We start from the raw sequence: 14,074 nt of genomic DNA, 5'->3' as shown, positions 1-14,074 counted from the left end.
AGCATACCTGTGCTCATTCCTTAGCATGGAATGGGCAAATCTAAGCCTATACACTGTCAAGATTTGGTACATTTTGGACAGTCTTGTTTATGGAAGTTACAGAAGACTTCCAAGGCAAAAATATAGTCTTTTAAGGCAAACTAGCTTCATTAAGATGGAAACAATTCCTTCCCCCTCCCCCCAAAGTTAATCCTACCTTACCAGTGGATTTACATGCTCAATTAGCTAGCCTCATCTTATCCAAGGGGTAGAAGCTCTACAACTGAGAAGTTTATCTATATTAGCAACACCTGCATTTATCTTACTGCTCAGAGCACAGGTACTACCCCAACATAAGTGTTACCATATGATAATCATTAGACTTGAAGTCTCACCAAATGAGAAGTTAGTTTTTCTGACAAAATAGAAGACTCATTTCTATTAATCCTGGACATCTTTAACTAATTTACTACAGACACAAGTAGCATCCTGAGATTCACCAGCAGATAGAGGGGTGCCCAGCAAGGATGCTCTATCCAAAATAAACACCCACCCCTGCTTCACAGCATCCTAACCCTTTCCTCCTCTCTGCTACTTGAGGGAGTCTTTCATCTCAGTTATTTATGTGAAATTTTGTGCTTATATACATATTTATTCATGTCTTAATCCCCTCCTCTCCACACACACAAGAACAAAAACGCATATTTAACATGCTTTGCGCTCAAGCTTCCTCAGGGCGCCAGCCCTACTAGAGTCCAGAGCAGGATGTAGGCAGCTTCTACCCCATCTCAGCCAGGACGCGCTCCCCCCGCAGCCCGTCTCGGGCAACGCCGAGCTCTCCCTGCACACCGCGGCCGAACTCAAGTGCTTCTGGCACTCTACCCCCACCCCTCCGCGCTGCCAGCACCGCAATCTCTCCGGCTTTCGGTAGAAAAGCGCAGCCCCACCAGCACCTTTTGCCCGAAGTTGCAGTAAGATGCGAGTAGACGAGACAGGCTGAGACCCGGCCCGGCCGCAGTTGAAGCCATCCCCGGCGCCGCCTCTTTGTTAGCGCCTACCACCCGCGGTCCGGCCGCTCCAGGGGCCCGGGCAGCCCTGTCACAAGCACCGACTATCACATCCTTGGGGGGGAAAAAAGCTCTCTCTTTTTCCTCCATGACAGCCCCAGTGTGCTTTGCAGGAGCCGAGCCCAGCTCGCAAAGCTACTTACAGGCTAGATCCGTGACACTCCGTGCATGATCCAATGACTGCAGCCAGTAGCCTGGCTAAGACCGGGGGCCCGGTTAAATATTCAGTTGTACTCTCGCCTTCAGATTAGTTAGCCACTTACAGAGAGAGATATGGTTTTAATCAGATGCTGGCAGTTGAGGACTACGCAGGAATGTGCTATGTTTTTGCTGCTTGGTCTCGGCTACTCCCCCTCAACGTGTCGGTGCTCACAAGCTTAACCCCTTGTGAGCCGCCGCTACGGCCCCTGCTGCGGGTGGGAGGGATCTGGGGCCCGGGACAGCACCCTCCCAGGAAGGGGTCGGAGCCCCCCCGGAGGACACGCCGGGAGGGCAGTAGGGTGTGAGACCGGGGGACACTGCGGGGGACACGGAAACGTGTGGTGCCCACAGTTTGCAGGGCACAGGTATTTATGCTTCTTAGGGAGCAATGGGCCTGAAACACTCTTCTAGAAAATTGGTCCCCTCGTGTGTTTGTATAAATGTGGGTGCGGTGATGGTGTTAAAAAGTCCAAGTCTAAACCAACAAGTTTGGGGTTGTTTTTTCTCAAAAACACCAAAAACAAAATACCACCCTTTCCCCTCCAAATTTGTGGCTAGCTGAACTAAAATATTGGGTCAGTGTAATTCAGTTTCTGGGTCACATCCACACCTTACCTTTTTTGTGCTTCCCACTCATCTTTATTCAAATATCTATCATGTTTTGTTTCCCAGTGCAGTACAGCTGTTTTCCAACTTGTATGAAAGAGCCTCTGATAAAAAAATCACATTTTGGTCCTTGTAGAAGAGCTTTTTTTTTTTTTTTTAAGGCTGTAAACTTAGCCTAACATTTATTTTAGTAACAGCTCCCCTGATGTCCCACATTGTTGAGCTAAATGCTAAAATTCAGAACTGTTACATTAAACATATGTAATAGGATTGCCTTCTGAACGTGGGAGGAATCCAGGCAGAAAGCCCCACAGGAATTCAGTTATTTCATCTATACTGCACTGCAGGACTTAATGGTCATGCTTTACACTTTATGAAAAGTAAAAGGATGTTTATTTTGCTACAGTAAAAACAAAATCAAATGGACAATGGCTGTTATGACTTTAAGCCTGACTATTAAAAGATTATAGCAGAGTGCGCTATGTGTTTCCAGGATGATGACTTTTTCTCATATTTGTTGTGTCTGATCTTACTATTGCTGGCTACTGCTATAGGTTCAGTGCCCTACCCAAGGTTTTTTTGTTTTAAGTTAACCGCTTATTATACAGAACAGTATCAGTCTCAACACTTCCCAACCACAAGCCATTTTTCATCAGGTCTAAAATTATCTTGAAATTGCAGCTGGAAACCTTCACCTCAGTAAGTTTTTCTACTGCTTTTCTGTACATTAACTCTGCTCAAACCACAATATGTCATTAGGATCACTGGGATTCCAGTCTGGATGGAAACTGGGGTAGCAGTGTGAAATAAAAACATCAAAGTGAAGAGACCTTTGGAAGACATCAACTTTAACTTTAGAAACATGAGTGCTTTGAAAGTGGTATCAATAACAGTTTGTGAAAAATCTGCTTGCAGCAAAGCAATGTGGTAGCTAATCCTGCAATGGCTTGCTCAGGAATGCATGGTTTATTATTAAAGTAATCTTTTAAGATTTTATTGGAATGTGCTTCCTTAGCGGTGTTGCTGCCTTTGTGGGCTTTACTATGTGTGTGTCATCTTGTCCATAATTAAACTTTTCACTGACAGACCTGGTATTTTTTTTTGTGTTAAACCTCACACTTTGAATGCTGGAATTTCATTTGAACTTTAAATACTGCCTTGAAATTTGCCATAAGGTAAACTGTCTGCTCCTGGAAGCTTTCCTGCACTGCTGTAGACACACAATAAGGGACTTGCAAACTTGTGTCTTAGTGTTAAAAAAAGGCCAACAGGAATGAAGTAGTTGTTCAGATGCTCAGGTTGTCCCTAGAGAATTCTCACTTTGGAATATATGGGAATGAAAATTAATGGAAAACTGACCTAGAAAGTACATTTTCAGTGAAGCTTCACCGCTGTCAAAAAAAAATATGTCAAAGGAAACACGAAGGAAGAATTTGTACTTCAGCCTTTGGACTTCTTGGCCAAATTTCTCACATGAATTTATAAAAATTCAGTTAAAGTCCACTGAATATCTGAAGAAAAAAGCATCCTTGCTATTTTAAAAATCTTAAATTACAATCTATAGTTCATTTTAGTATAGCTCTAGGCATATCTCTGGGAAATGCAGTCCACAGGTAACAGCCTTGGTATCCAAATGTTAGATCATCAACAGACCTCAAACCTGTCTTGAAAACAGTTTCTCCTAGAATCAAGAATAGACTTGAATAACAAGGCATGTTTGTTGAGGCCCAAGTTTGGGCATTTCAGGCTTAGACTGCCATAGGGATTTAAATTCGTAATATGTTCAGCCATTTAGAAGTGATTAAGAGAAGTGTAAGAGCTATTGCCCCTCAGCCAAGGTACAACAGCTCTCTCAGTCTGTGCCTTAACCAGCTGCAATGCAAGGTAAAACCAATTATATTAAATTGTCTTCAGTGGTATTTTCTAACAATTTAAGCTAACCTCTTTCTCGGCTGATGACTGCTAATATTTGGCTGAGAAAGGATGACTTTCCATAATACTTTACCTTCTGTCATGCTTCAGGCAGGGATATTTCAGGAGGAGATGATGAATTTTAGGACTGGAAGCCCATGCGTTGCTATTATAGCTCTGTGGCTCTCCAGCCCTGAGGTTCTACCCTTCCAATGTAGTCACCAGCACAATGCAGGCTTCCAAAAACAAGAAAGACATTGTGAGGCTGTTCAGCATTTTTTCATATCTCGTCTCGTCTGCAGCCATAGTTTGCCTCAGGCCTGTCTGTGGATGTGTGCCAGCATGGAGGGTAGGCATGCTTTTACATCATATAACATGGTCACGGTGTGCAGCTTGCACAGTGCCTCTGTTCTTGTGCTTGGCTCAATGGACAGTTGAAGCAGCAGTGACATTCCTGTCACTGAAACCCAATGCTTGGTCACTGGTATGGTCAATCAGGACCACAAATTCATCTGAGCAAAAAATATGCTGGTAGGCATATTGGTAGCTAGAAAAATGTTGATAACACACCAGTGTTTTGGCTAATGCTGAGCAGTGCTGGCACAGCATCAAGGCTGTCTCTCCAACATTACCCCCCCTCACCCCCAAAGGCCAGTAGGCTGGGCGTGGGCAAGATCTTGGGAGGGGACATAGCCAGGATAGCTGACCCAAACTGACCAAAGGGATATTCCATACCATATGACATCTGCTCAGCAATAAAAGCTAAGAGAAAGGAGGAGGAAGGGGAGCATTTGTTATTACGATGTTTGTCTTTTGGAGCAACTGGTATGCATACTGAAGCCCTACTTCCCGGGAAGTGGCTGGACATTGCCTGCTGATGGGAAGTAAAGAATAAATCTTTTGTTTTACCTTTCCTTCTGTGCACACCTTTGCTTTTGCTTTATTAAACTACCTTAATCTTGACCTATGAGTTCTTTCCCATCTTCTTTTCTCCCCCCCGTCCTGCTGAGGAGGGGAGTGATAGAGCAGCTTGGTGGGCGCCTGGTGGCCAGCCAAGGTCAACCCACCACAACATTATATGTTCTGGCTCTGTTTTTTGAGTCCACAGCTGGCACCTGACTTTTGAGCTTCATAACATTTAGCATCCAAAAATATGAGCCTCTTCTGGGGTCTGGCCCATCATTCCTAACCTGTACAGATTGTTAACTGGAGTTTGACAGTTGACCTGCTTAGCTGTGTTTGCAAATTCTGCTAAAAATGCCTTGATGTTTTAGGTATCTAAATAGCTTTATAAACCTAGTCTTACTCCTTTCAGTTAATTGAAACCTGTCTTCAGCATGCTGTACAATTCTCTGCCTATATGTATCAACATAAAATCTTGTCCTTAACCCTTGTGATCTGTAAAGTGAAGCTTGCATAAATTCCACATTGTAGATGATTTAGATCTAAGCAAATCCAGAAGAATGTATTAAAACACACAGAATCTTATTTGATGTAACATAATCAGGTGTAGACATCCTTGCTAATATGGTTTCTATTGCATTTTCAAAGATTGACTGTAGTTATAAAGTAGATTGAGCAAAAGGGAATCTGAGATAATATAACTTTATGTGCAATTCTAAGAATTAAACCTCACCTTTGAATTTGGCTAAGTAAATGAGTATGCAAATGAGGAGCCAAAAAAGTATAAACTAATGCTTGAAAGGTGTCAGGTGCATCTACTTGAGATTGTGACATTAGCTTTGAGTTTTGCTTAGAAATAGTCAGAGCCAGGAAACAACAATGTTGGGATCAGTCATCCAGGAGAAGAAACACACATGGTTCTTTCTTCTGCTGTCTGTAGAGAAGCTGCTTTGGTTACAGCCTTTCTGTGTTCATGTACTTTCAGAAATCTTCCTCAAATGGCATTTACTATGTAGATTAAGTTATCCTGATTCAGTTAGTGCATCCTAGAGCAATATATCACTCTGAAGGGCCAACCCTGACATATTTATGTAACAAGACTCAAAAGGAAGTATAAGGACTTTCCAAAAACATTTTTGGATGAAAATATGCAATGTAGTCCTGTAGGGAGTTTTGATTTAAACAGTTTGTTTATCTGCTCATCTTCTTTCTCTTATCCCAAGTACCTTGTACTTCTAAGTTAGAAACACATACTATAACATAGTGGAATAAATTTTGGTTATTTTCTGTGGAGCTCCAATTCCATACGAACATAGAACATAACATTTGTATTTTTTATTCACAGAACCCTTCATAGGTAAATTACTTTTATTGCCTGAACTTTAGATAGAGTAGGATTCAGAGATGTAGTTTATGCTACAGAGTAACTTCACATTCAAAGTGCAGACACATCTCACATCATTAATGACGAGTGCATATTTGGAGACCATCTGCACTGACCCATCTCTTCCCTTGTATGTGTCATTTCATTTATTCTAAAATTTACAAGACTTTGTTAATAATATTTTGTTCAAGTTGACCCATCTTTACTGCCACCTAGAAATTTTTATATTTCACCCTGAGTTAGTATTTTTCGTTTTATTTTTAGTTTACAGAAAAGGACATAGAGGATCATTATGCAAACTCCTATTACATGTTCCTGACCTACACCAGAAAACTGAGGCTCAGCTTTGTCATGCTTTGCCTATGAGGGAAAAACAGCGATCCCTGTTGTTCTTTTAATTGATATTAATTTTACAGGACCCCATCTGTGCCCTGAAGATCCATGCTCAACAATACTGAGTACAGAAGACAAGAAACAGAAATAATTCAATACGATCATTGTCAAATATGCAGGCTCCATAGCCTCATTTCACTAGGTCACCTCATTCTCCCCATTTTGTAGGTTGGAAGTCTGAAAAGAACAGGCCTTTTATGACTTGTCTTCAGGGCGCTGAGCTTTAACAGCCTACAATGATTTCTGTTTCATTTGAGATGTTTTCATCTTAGAAATCTGAAGTCTTGGAGTTTTGACATTCACTTTGTGGCTTTGACCATGTCAGTTTGCGTTTATTTTACTCAGACTGGTAGGAAAGTTGGGGCAAAGCCATTTTCTGAGTTCAAACTAAATAAAGTTTCTAGAGTACTTGTAAAATCAGCATCAGGATATGACTCTTACTTCTCAGACTTTGCTCATTCCTCTAGACTTCCTGTTTGCTGAAGTTTTTTTTCATAAAAAGCTTCCCCTTGCTGCTTTTCAGAGTTTCATATTTTTACAAGTCAAATTAGATTTTGTGCTTCCCTTTGACATAACTGATGTAAAACACTGGTAAAAGACATTTGCAATGTCATAAAATGATTATGATTTGACAAATCTGAGAATACTCAAATTTGATTGTCTCTCCCCAGCTGTAGCATTCCAGCAGCCTGGTAGATAAGAACACACTGTTGTTATTAGGAGACAAATGGTTTCTAAAATCGATTCAGGATTTTCCTAGTAAATGTAAGTTACTAGACTATGGCTTTATGAAATAAATTTGCATTTCTGATAAACAGTGTAAAATATTAGAGAAACATGGAACAAATTCATCTACATTAATCTGACTATAAAAACGTATGAGGCTTAACACAATTTGATTGTGCTTGGGAAAATGATTACTGCATATACCATAGCTCATGCTGAGGAAGTGACGCTATAGACTATAAGCTACTATATCAATGATCTCTCTACAGTGCATGGCGCTAAATACTCAGAAGACAGCTTTGTTTTGTATAACTTGGTCTAGAGGTAAATACAAAGATCACGGTAGACTTATTTTCTGTACTAATAGCCACAGAATTCCTTCCAAAAAAGTTTGCTGGCAAGAAGCCTCACTTTCCTTAACCCCCTTCACATACTTGCTTCAATTTGAGCTGACAGAAGTTATATTTTTTTTAAGAGGGGGCATCTACCCAAGTTCTGTCACATCCCATCATGCAGCAGTATATAAAACTGATTTGCTAGTATGAGGCGCCCTCTTTTTCTTTAGGGCACTTTTGTTTAAAATATAAATTACTGAAATAGCCCAGGAATAATTCCTGCGTTATAAGTGTTTGATAAAAATGTGCCTTCTTTTTATTTTAGTTTTCTGTTAGGAATGTGCCTTTAAGCATTACTATAGCAATACAAGTTGCTATTGAGACTGTAAACATTAATGATGATTTGGAAGTTGACAGCCTGCAAAAAAATTTCAGTCATTCTAAGTAAGACTTCCAACATCACTGCCATAATATGCAACTCCTACTGAAAACAATATGATTCAGAGTTTTTAAAGAAAATAGTCTATATACTAGAAAGCAAAACTGCAATGAAGGGAAAATAATATACTCTAATTTTGCAATGAACCAAAATTCTCATTTCAGCATATTCTGATGCTATATTCATTATATTTTGGGAGGTCTGTCAGGCAACATTTAAAGCAACATTTGCCTGCCAAGTCCAAATTGTCTTTACATCTCTCTGGAATCAAACTTTTCTTGCTGTTATTGTTGCCTTTCTTTTGAAAATGCAATAAAAATATGTGCTAGGTTACACGTGACCATAGATATAATTTATCATATAGGAAGCACAGAAACAAACCAACCACCAACCCAACCAGATGCTCATAGGATAGTTTCAGAGGGAAAAATCCAAATTTGGGCTTCACTCCAAATTTGGGAGCTTTAAAATGGAAAAGGAAAATCATAGAATCATAGAATGATTACAGTTGGAAGGGAACTTAAAGATCGTCTTGTGGGCCCACTGCTGAACGAGGTAGGTGCCCTGGTGATGGAGGATGCAGAGAAGGTGGAGTTACTGAATGCCTTCTTTGCTTCAGTCTTTACTCTTAAGGAAGGAACACCAGACCCTGGAGGTAGGAGAGAGAGCCTGGAGTAAGGAAGACTCTCCCTCAATCAAAGAGGATCAGGTTAGAGATCATTTAGGCAAACTTGACACCCACAAATCCATGGGCCCTGATGGGATGCACCCACAAGTGCTGAGGGAACTGGCAGATGTTATTGCGAAGCCGTTCTCCATCATCTTTGAAAAGTCATGGAGAACAGGAGAGGTGCCTGAGGACTGGAGGAAAGCTAATGTCACTACAGCCTTCAAAAAGGGCAAAAAGGAGGACCCAGGAAACTACAGGCTGGTCAGCCCCACCTCCATCCCTGGAAATGTGATGGAACAGTTCATCCTGGATGTCATCTCTAAGCATGTAGAAGAAAAGAAGGTTATCAGGAGTGGTCAGCATGGATTCACCAAGGGGAAATCATGCTTGACCAATCTGATAGCCTTCTGTGATGGCATGACTGGCTGGGTGCATGAGGGGAGAGCAGTGGGCATTGTCTACCTCAACTTCAGCAAGGCTTTTGACACTGTTTCCCATAACATCCTCATAGGGAAGCTTAGGAAGTGTGGGTTAGATGAGTAGCCAGTGAGGTGGATTGAAAACTGGCTGAATGGCAAAGCTCAGAGGGTTGTGACCAGCAGCATAGAGTCCAGTTGGAGGCCTGTAACTAGCGGTGTTCCCCAGGGGTGAGTACTGGGTCCAGTCTTGTTCATCATGTTCATCAACAACCTGGATGAGGGGACAGAGTGTACCCTCAGCAAGTTTGCTGATGACACAAAGCTGGGGGGTGTGGCTGACACACCGGAAGGCTGTGCTGCCATTCAGCGAGACCTAGACAGGCTTGAAAGTTGGGTGGTGAGGAGCCTAATAAAATTCAACCAGGGCAAGTGTAAGGTGCTGCACCTGGGGAGGAAAAACCCCATGCACCAGTACAGGTTGGGGGCTGACCTGCTGGAGAGCAGCTCTGTGGAAAGAGACCTGGGAGTCCTGGTGGACAACAGGATGACCATGAGCCAGCAATGTGCCCTTGTGGCACAAGAAGGCCAGTGGCATCCTGGGGTGCATCAAGAAGAGTGTGGCCAGCAGGTCGAGGGAGGTCATCCTCCCCCTCTACTCTGCCCTGGTGAGGCCGCACCTGGAGTACTGTGTCCAGTTCTGGGCTCCCCGGTTCAAGAGGGACAGGGAACTGTGCTGGAGAGGGTGCAGCAAAGAGCTACCAAGATGATTAGGGGACTGGAACACCTCTCTTATGAGGAAAGGCTGAGAGACCTAGGTCTGTTTAGCCTGGAGAAGACTGAGGGGGGATCTTATCAATGCTTATAAATATCTAAAGGGCGGGTGTGAAGCGGATGGGGCCAGGCTCTTTTCAGTGGTGCCTGGGGACAGGACAAGGGGCAATGGGTGCAAGCTGGAACACAGGAAGTTCCATCTGAACATGAGGAGGAACTTCTTTACTTTGAGGGTGGCAGAGCACTGGAACAGGCTGCCCAGAGAGGCTGTGGAGTCTTCTTCTCTGGAGATATTAAAAACCCACCTGGATGCATTCCTGTCCAACCTGCTCTAGGTGAACTTGCTTTGGCAGGGGGGTTGGACTAGGTGATCTCCAAAGGTCTCTTCCAACCCCTACCATTCTGTGATTCTGTGATCTAGTTCCAACACCCCTGCCATGGCCAGGGACACTTTCCACTAGACCAGGCTGCTCAAAGCCCCATCCAACCTGGCTTTGAACACCTCCAGGGATGGGGCATCCATAACTTCCCTGGGCAGCCTATTCCAGTGTCTCACCACCCTCAGAGTAAAGAACTGCTTCCTAATATCTAATCTAAATCTCCCCTCTTTCAGTTTAAAACCATTACCCTTTGTCCTATCGATACACTCCCTGATAAAAAGTCCCTCTCAACCTACAGAAAATGTAGGCCCCCTTTAGGTGCTGGAAGGCTGCTATAAGGTCTCCCTGGAGCCTTCTCTTCTCCAGGCTGAACAACCCCAACTCTCTCAGCCTGTCTTCACAGGAGAGGTGCTCCAGCTCTCTGATCATCTTTGTGGCCCTCCTCTGGACTTGCTCCAACAGGTCTACATCCTTCTTATGTTGGGGGCCCCAGAGCTGGACACAGTACTCCAGGTGGGGGTCTCAAGAGAGCAGAGTAGAGGGGCAGAATCACCTCCCTCGACCTGCTGGCCATGCTTCTTTTGATGCAGCCCAGGATGCAGTTGGCTTTCTGGGCTGCGAGCGCACATTGCTGGCTCATGTTGAGCTCCTCATCCACCAATACCCTCAAGTTGTTTTCCTCAGGGCTGCTTTCAATCCATTCTCCGCCCAGCCTGTATTTATGCCTGGGATTGCTCTGACCCAGGTGCAGGACCTTGCACTTGGCCTGGTTGAACTTCATGAGGTTTCCGCAGGCCCACCTCTCAAGCCTGTCCAGGTCCCTCTGGATGACATCCCTTCCCTCCACCGTGTCGACCACTCCACACAGCTTGGTGTCATCGGCAAACTTGCTGAGGGCGCACTCAATCCCCCTGTCCATGTCACTGACAAAGATGTTAACCAGCACTGGTCCCAGTACTGACCCCTGAGGAATGCTACTCATCACTGGTTGCCACTTGGACATCAAGCCATTGACCACAACCCTTTGAGTGCAGCCATCTAGCCAGTTCCTTATCCACCAAGGATAAGGAACCATCCTTATCTCTTCCATGTTTCTTCCTCCTCTTTCCAACCTTCTCTAAATATGTCCTTAAATGTTTGACAATACATTCAAACAATCTGGATACAGGACAGCACTAGCTCTTAGAAATTATCTAGCTACTTACCACTTAAATCATTAGAAACTATACTGACCACACGGTCTGTTTTGAGCTTAGAAAACACCTTCCATGTCTTAGCTTCCATGCTCCCCTCATAAGTGTCCCAGGCTTCGTGTATTATCCCTAACAAAAAGAAACAGTAGAAAAAGAAGTTTTGAAGCACAATTTTTTTATTATTGCTATGCTTCTTAATTTTTGATGCTGGTTGAGAGCTCTTCTCTTGTTGTTGACTGGAAAATTATTTTAACTTCTACAGGAAAAAAGTGGCCAGATAATAGTAAACTAGTAATATAAATTATGGGGAATGTGTGCATCTATTTCCTTCTAGGAACAGAGTATTCTCCGAAAGACACCTTCCAAAAGCTAGCAGGTCTCTCTAGCACAGTTGTGCATTGATATGTTTGACACTTTTCTGTAGATTTTTCAGTATATTGAGGATAATGTTTGGAATTCAGTGGGGACATTGCACGAAAATACCCTCTGTACCTATTCACATTTCTACCTAACTATTTACCAGTGATAGGTGCTGTGCTGGTGATATTGCAATTCCAAACTTTTGTGACATCGAACAAATGCAAAACTATTGCAGCCTGGCTGGACCCCAGGGTCTAGTCCTGTGTTCCTGTTGGTATCACCCTGCATAGCCCAGGTCAGCTGCAGAGTGTGGGGACCAATAATGAAAAAGAGAAAGCCCTCAGCGATAGCTGCCAGAAACCTGCCAGGGTGCTGAATGCACCAATCAGCACTGTAAATTCTTCCTCCCATCCTAGGAAGTTTTGTTCAAGATGAGCTTTGATATGGCACAGACACATAACCTTGGATCAAGCTGCTGTGAAAACAGTTGATTGTCAGAAGTCTCGTCTAGGGGGCCCCTCAGCTCGGGAGCTGTATTCAGGATCAGGTCCTTGCTCTTGGTCCTCTCCTGAGCTATGCTGCAGGTGTGCTGGGCCTGACTTTGTGCTCTCCTGATTCTCACCTTGCCTCACCAGTTTGACTTTTTGGCTTGACCTCAGACCTGCCTTATCCCTACAGACATGTCCAGCAGTCAGTGGGCTGCCACTGGACCTGCTCTGCTCTGCTCATCTTGTTTGGGCACCATGTGAATTAGCCCCTGCTGTGAAACCACGCTCCTGCCTGCCTTGCCATCCCCTTGGCTCCCAGCTTGCCCTGCCATGCAGAGCAGCCCCACTATTGTATCTCCCTGACAAAACAGTAGGGATGTTTAAAAGTGTTATGATATTTGGATTCGCATATGTGGATCATGATTTTGGTTTTGGCATTAGTTTCACTAACAACTCAAAATATGGCTCCCACCACAACTCCCTAGCTACCTACTTACTGTTTTAATTTGGTAGGGACTAGACAGTTGAGCAAAGATTGAGAACTCTTGTTGTAGGTAGGATAAAATGCTTCAAAACACCCTGTCGTCTACTGCCATCCATCATCACCAAAGTACCTCAGTATCCTGACAACAGGTCCTTAACAGTATAGATAAGGGTGAGTAAATCCAAGAGTAGGTGTCGTGGTTTAGCCTCAGATGGCAACAAAGAACCACGTGCCGCTCGCACGTGCCTTCCTAATACAGGAAGGATCGTAAGAAAAGGCAAGACTCTTGGGTTGGGACAAAGGCAGTTTAACAGGACAGTAAAGTGAACAGGCAAACAACAACACAGATAGGGGAATATACAAACGCGATTACGGAACCGCCGCTCCCCGCCGCTCGCCGACCGGCCGGACCCGGGACGCCCCAGCCCGCTTTTAAGCAGCAACTTCCTGCCCCCTCCCCCGGCAGCTCAGGGTGGGCGTGGCTCACATGGCATGGAATACCAGGAAAAGTTAACCCTATCCCCACCGGAACCAGGACAGTAGGATTCCGACATAGCAAGGAAAACCTGCTATAATCTGATGTAACATGATGGAAAACAACACAGAAGTTGCATAAATGGAACTCATAAAAATGAATCAGCATATGCTATGACACCTAAGGAAAAAACCCTACAGATTAAAAGTTAATGGGGTTTGGACAGACGTGGCTATACATTTGTGACTAACTATGGTAGCTATGGTAGTTGTCATGGCAAAAAAAAAAAAAATCTCCCCTTCTTTGCCAGCATGCTGGTGAGCCTCGATGTGTAAGCATAAGTTATACTTACAGATGAGTCCTGCGCCAAAGCTTCTGTTGTTCAGACATAGTTTAACTGTCTCCCTACAAAATCTTTGCAATTAAAGATTGAAGAAAAATTGGTACACATGTTGGTAAGGGAAGGGTTAAAGCTATCCACAGCCTGGGAAGAAGAGGAGGTCTTATTGCATTTTGTGGCAGGCTTGACTCTGCTGGAGGGTGTTACTAAATGAGCTGTATTCCCTAGAGTAAGGGTGGACCGGTTTATCCATCATGAGTGCAGTAAAGCAGCATTACCACATTACCTACTTACCTGTGGCTAGTTCTGGGCTCTGTGTGCCTGTGGGAGTTGCTGGAACCTTCTGCACAGCTTGTGGATCTTTGGAATAGATGTTGCTATGATAGGAAGGCTGAAAATCTTTGAGTTTTTTTGGAAAGTTTGAGATCTTTTGGAGATTTACTCTTTTCTCTCTGTATAGGATGATAAATCCATCTGCTTAGACTAGATATTGCAGCAAATACACCTGCTTTTGCAGAGGGAGCTCTGTGGATACAATATAATGGGCCTC

At 43.6% G+C, this 14,074-nt stretch overlaps 1 protein-coding gene across 10 annotated transcripts in view; it reads right to left on the bottom strand.

Moving 5' to 3' along the window:
• Positions 1-1,388, bottom strand: part of LOC141735536 (disabled homolog 2-like) — a 31,880-nt gene extending 30,492 nt beyond the window's left edge. For 8 of the 10 annotated variants that reach the window (XR_012584772.1, XR_012584773.1, XR_012584774.1 and 5 more), the window contains exon 1: positions 1,190-1,388. The gene's annotated coding sequence lies outside the window, so the exon portion shown is untranslated. Of the gene's footprint in view, positions 1-932; positions 983-1,189 lie in introns of those variants that run through there. The other 2 variants (XM_074568500.1, XM_074568496.1) reach the window with 2 other exon arrangements.
• Between the last annotated feature and the right edge of the window lie 12,686 nt (positions 1,389-14,074).

The sequence above is a fragment of the Larus michahellis genome, chromosome W (assembly GCF_964199755.1).
Source record: "Larus michahellis chromosome W, bLarMic1.1, whole genome shotgun sequence".
Classification (NCBI taxonomy): Eukaryota; Metazoa; Chordata; class Aves; order Charadriiformes; family Laridae; genus Larus; species Larus michahellis.
The sequence above is the reverse complement of the archived record's forward strand: the minus strand, read 5'-3'. Positions and strand labels throughout refer to the sequence as shown.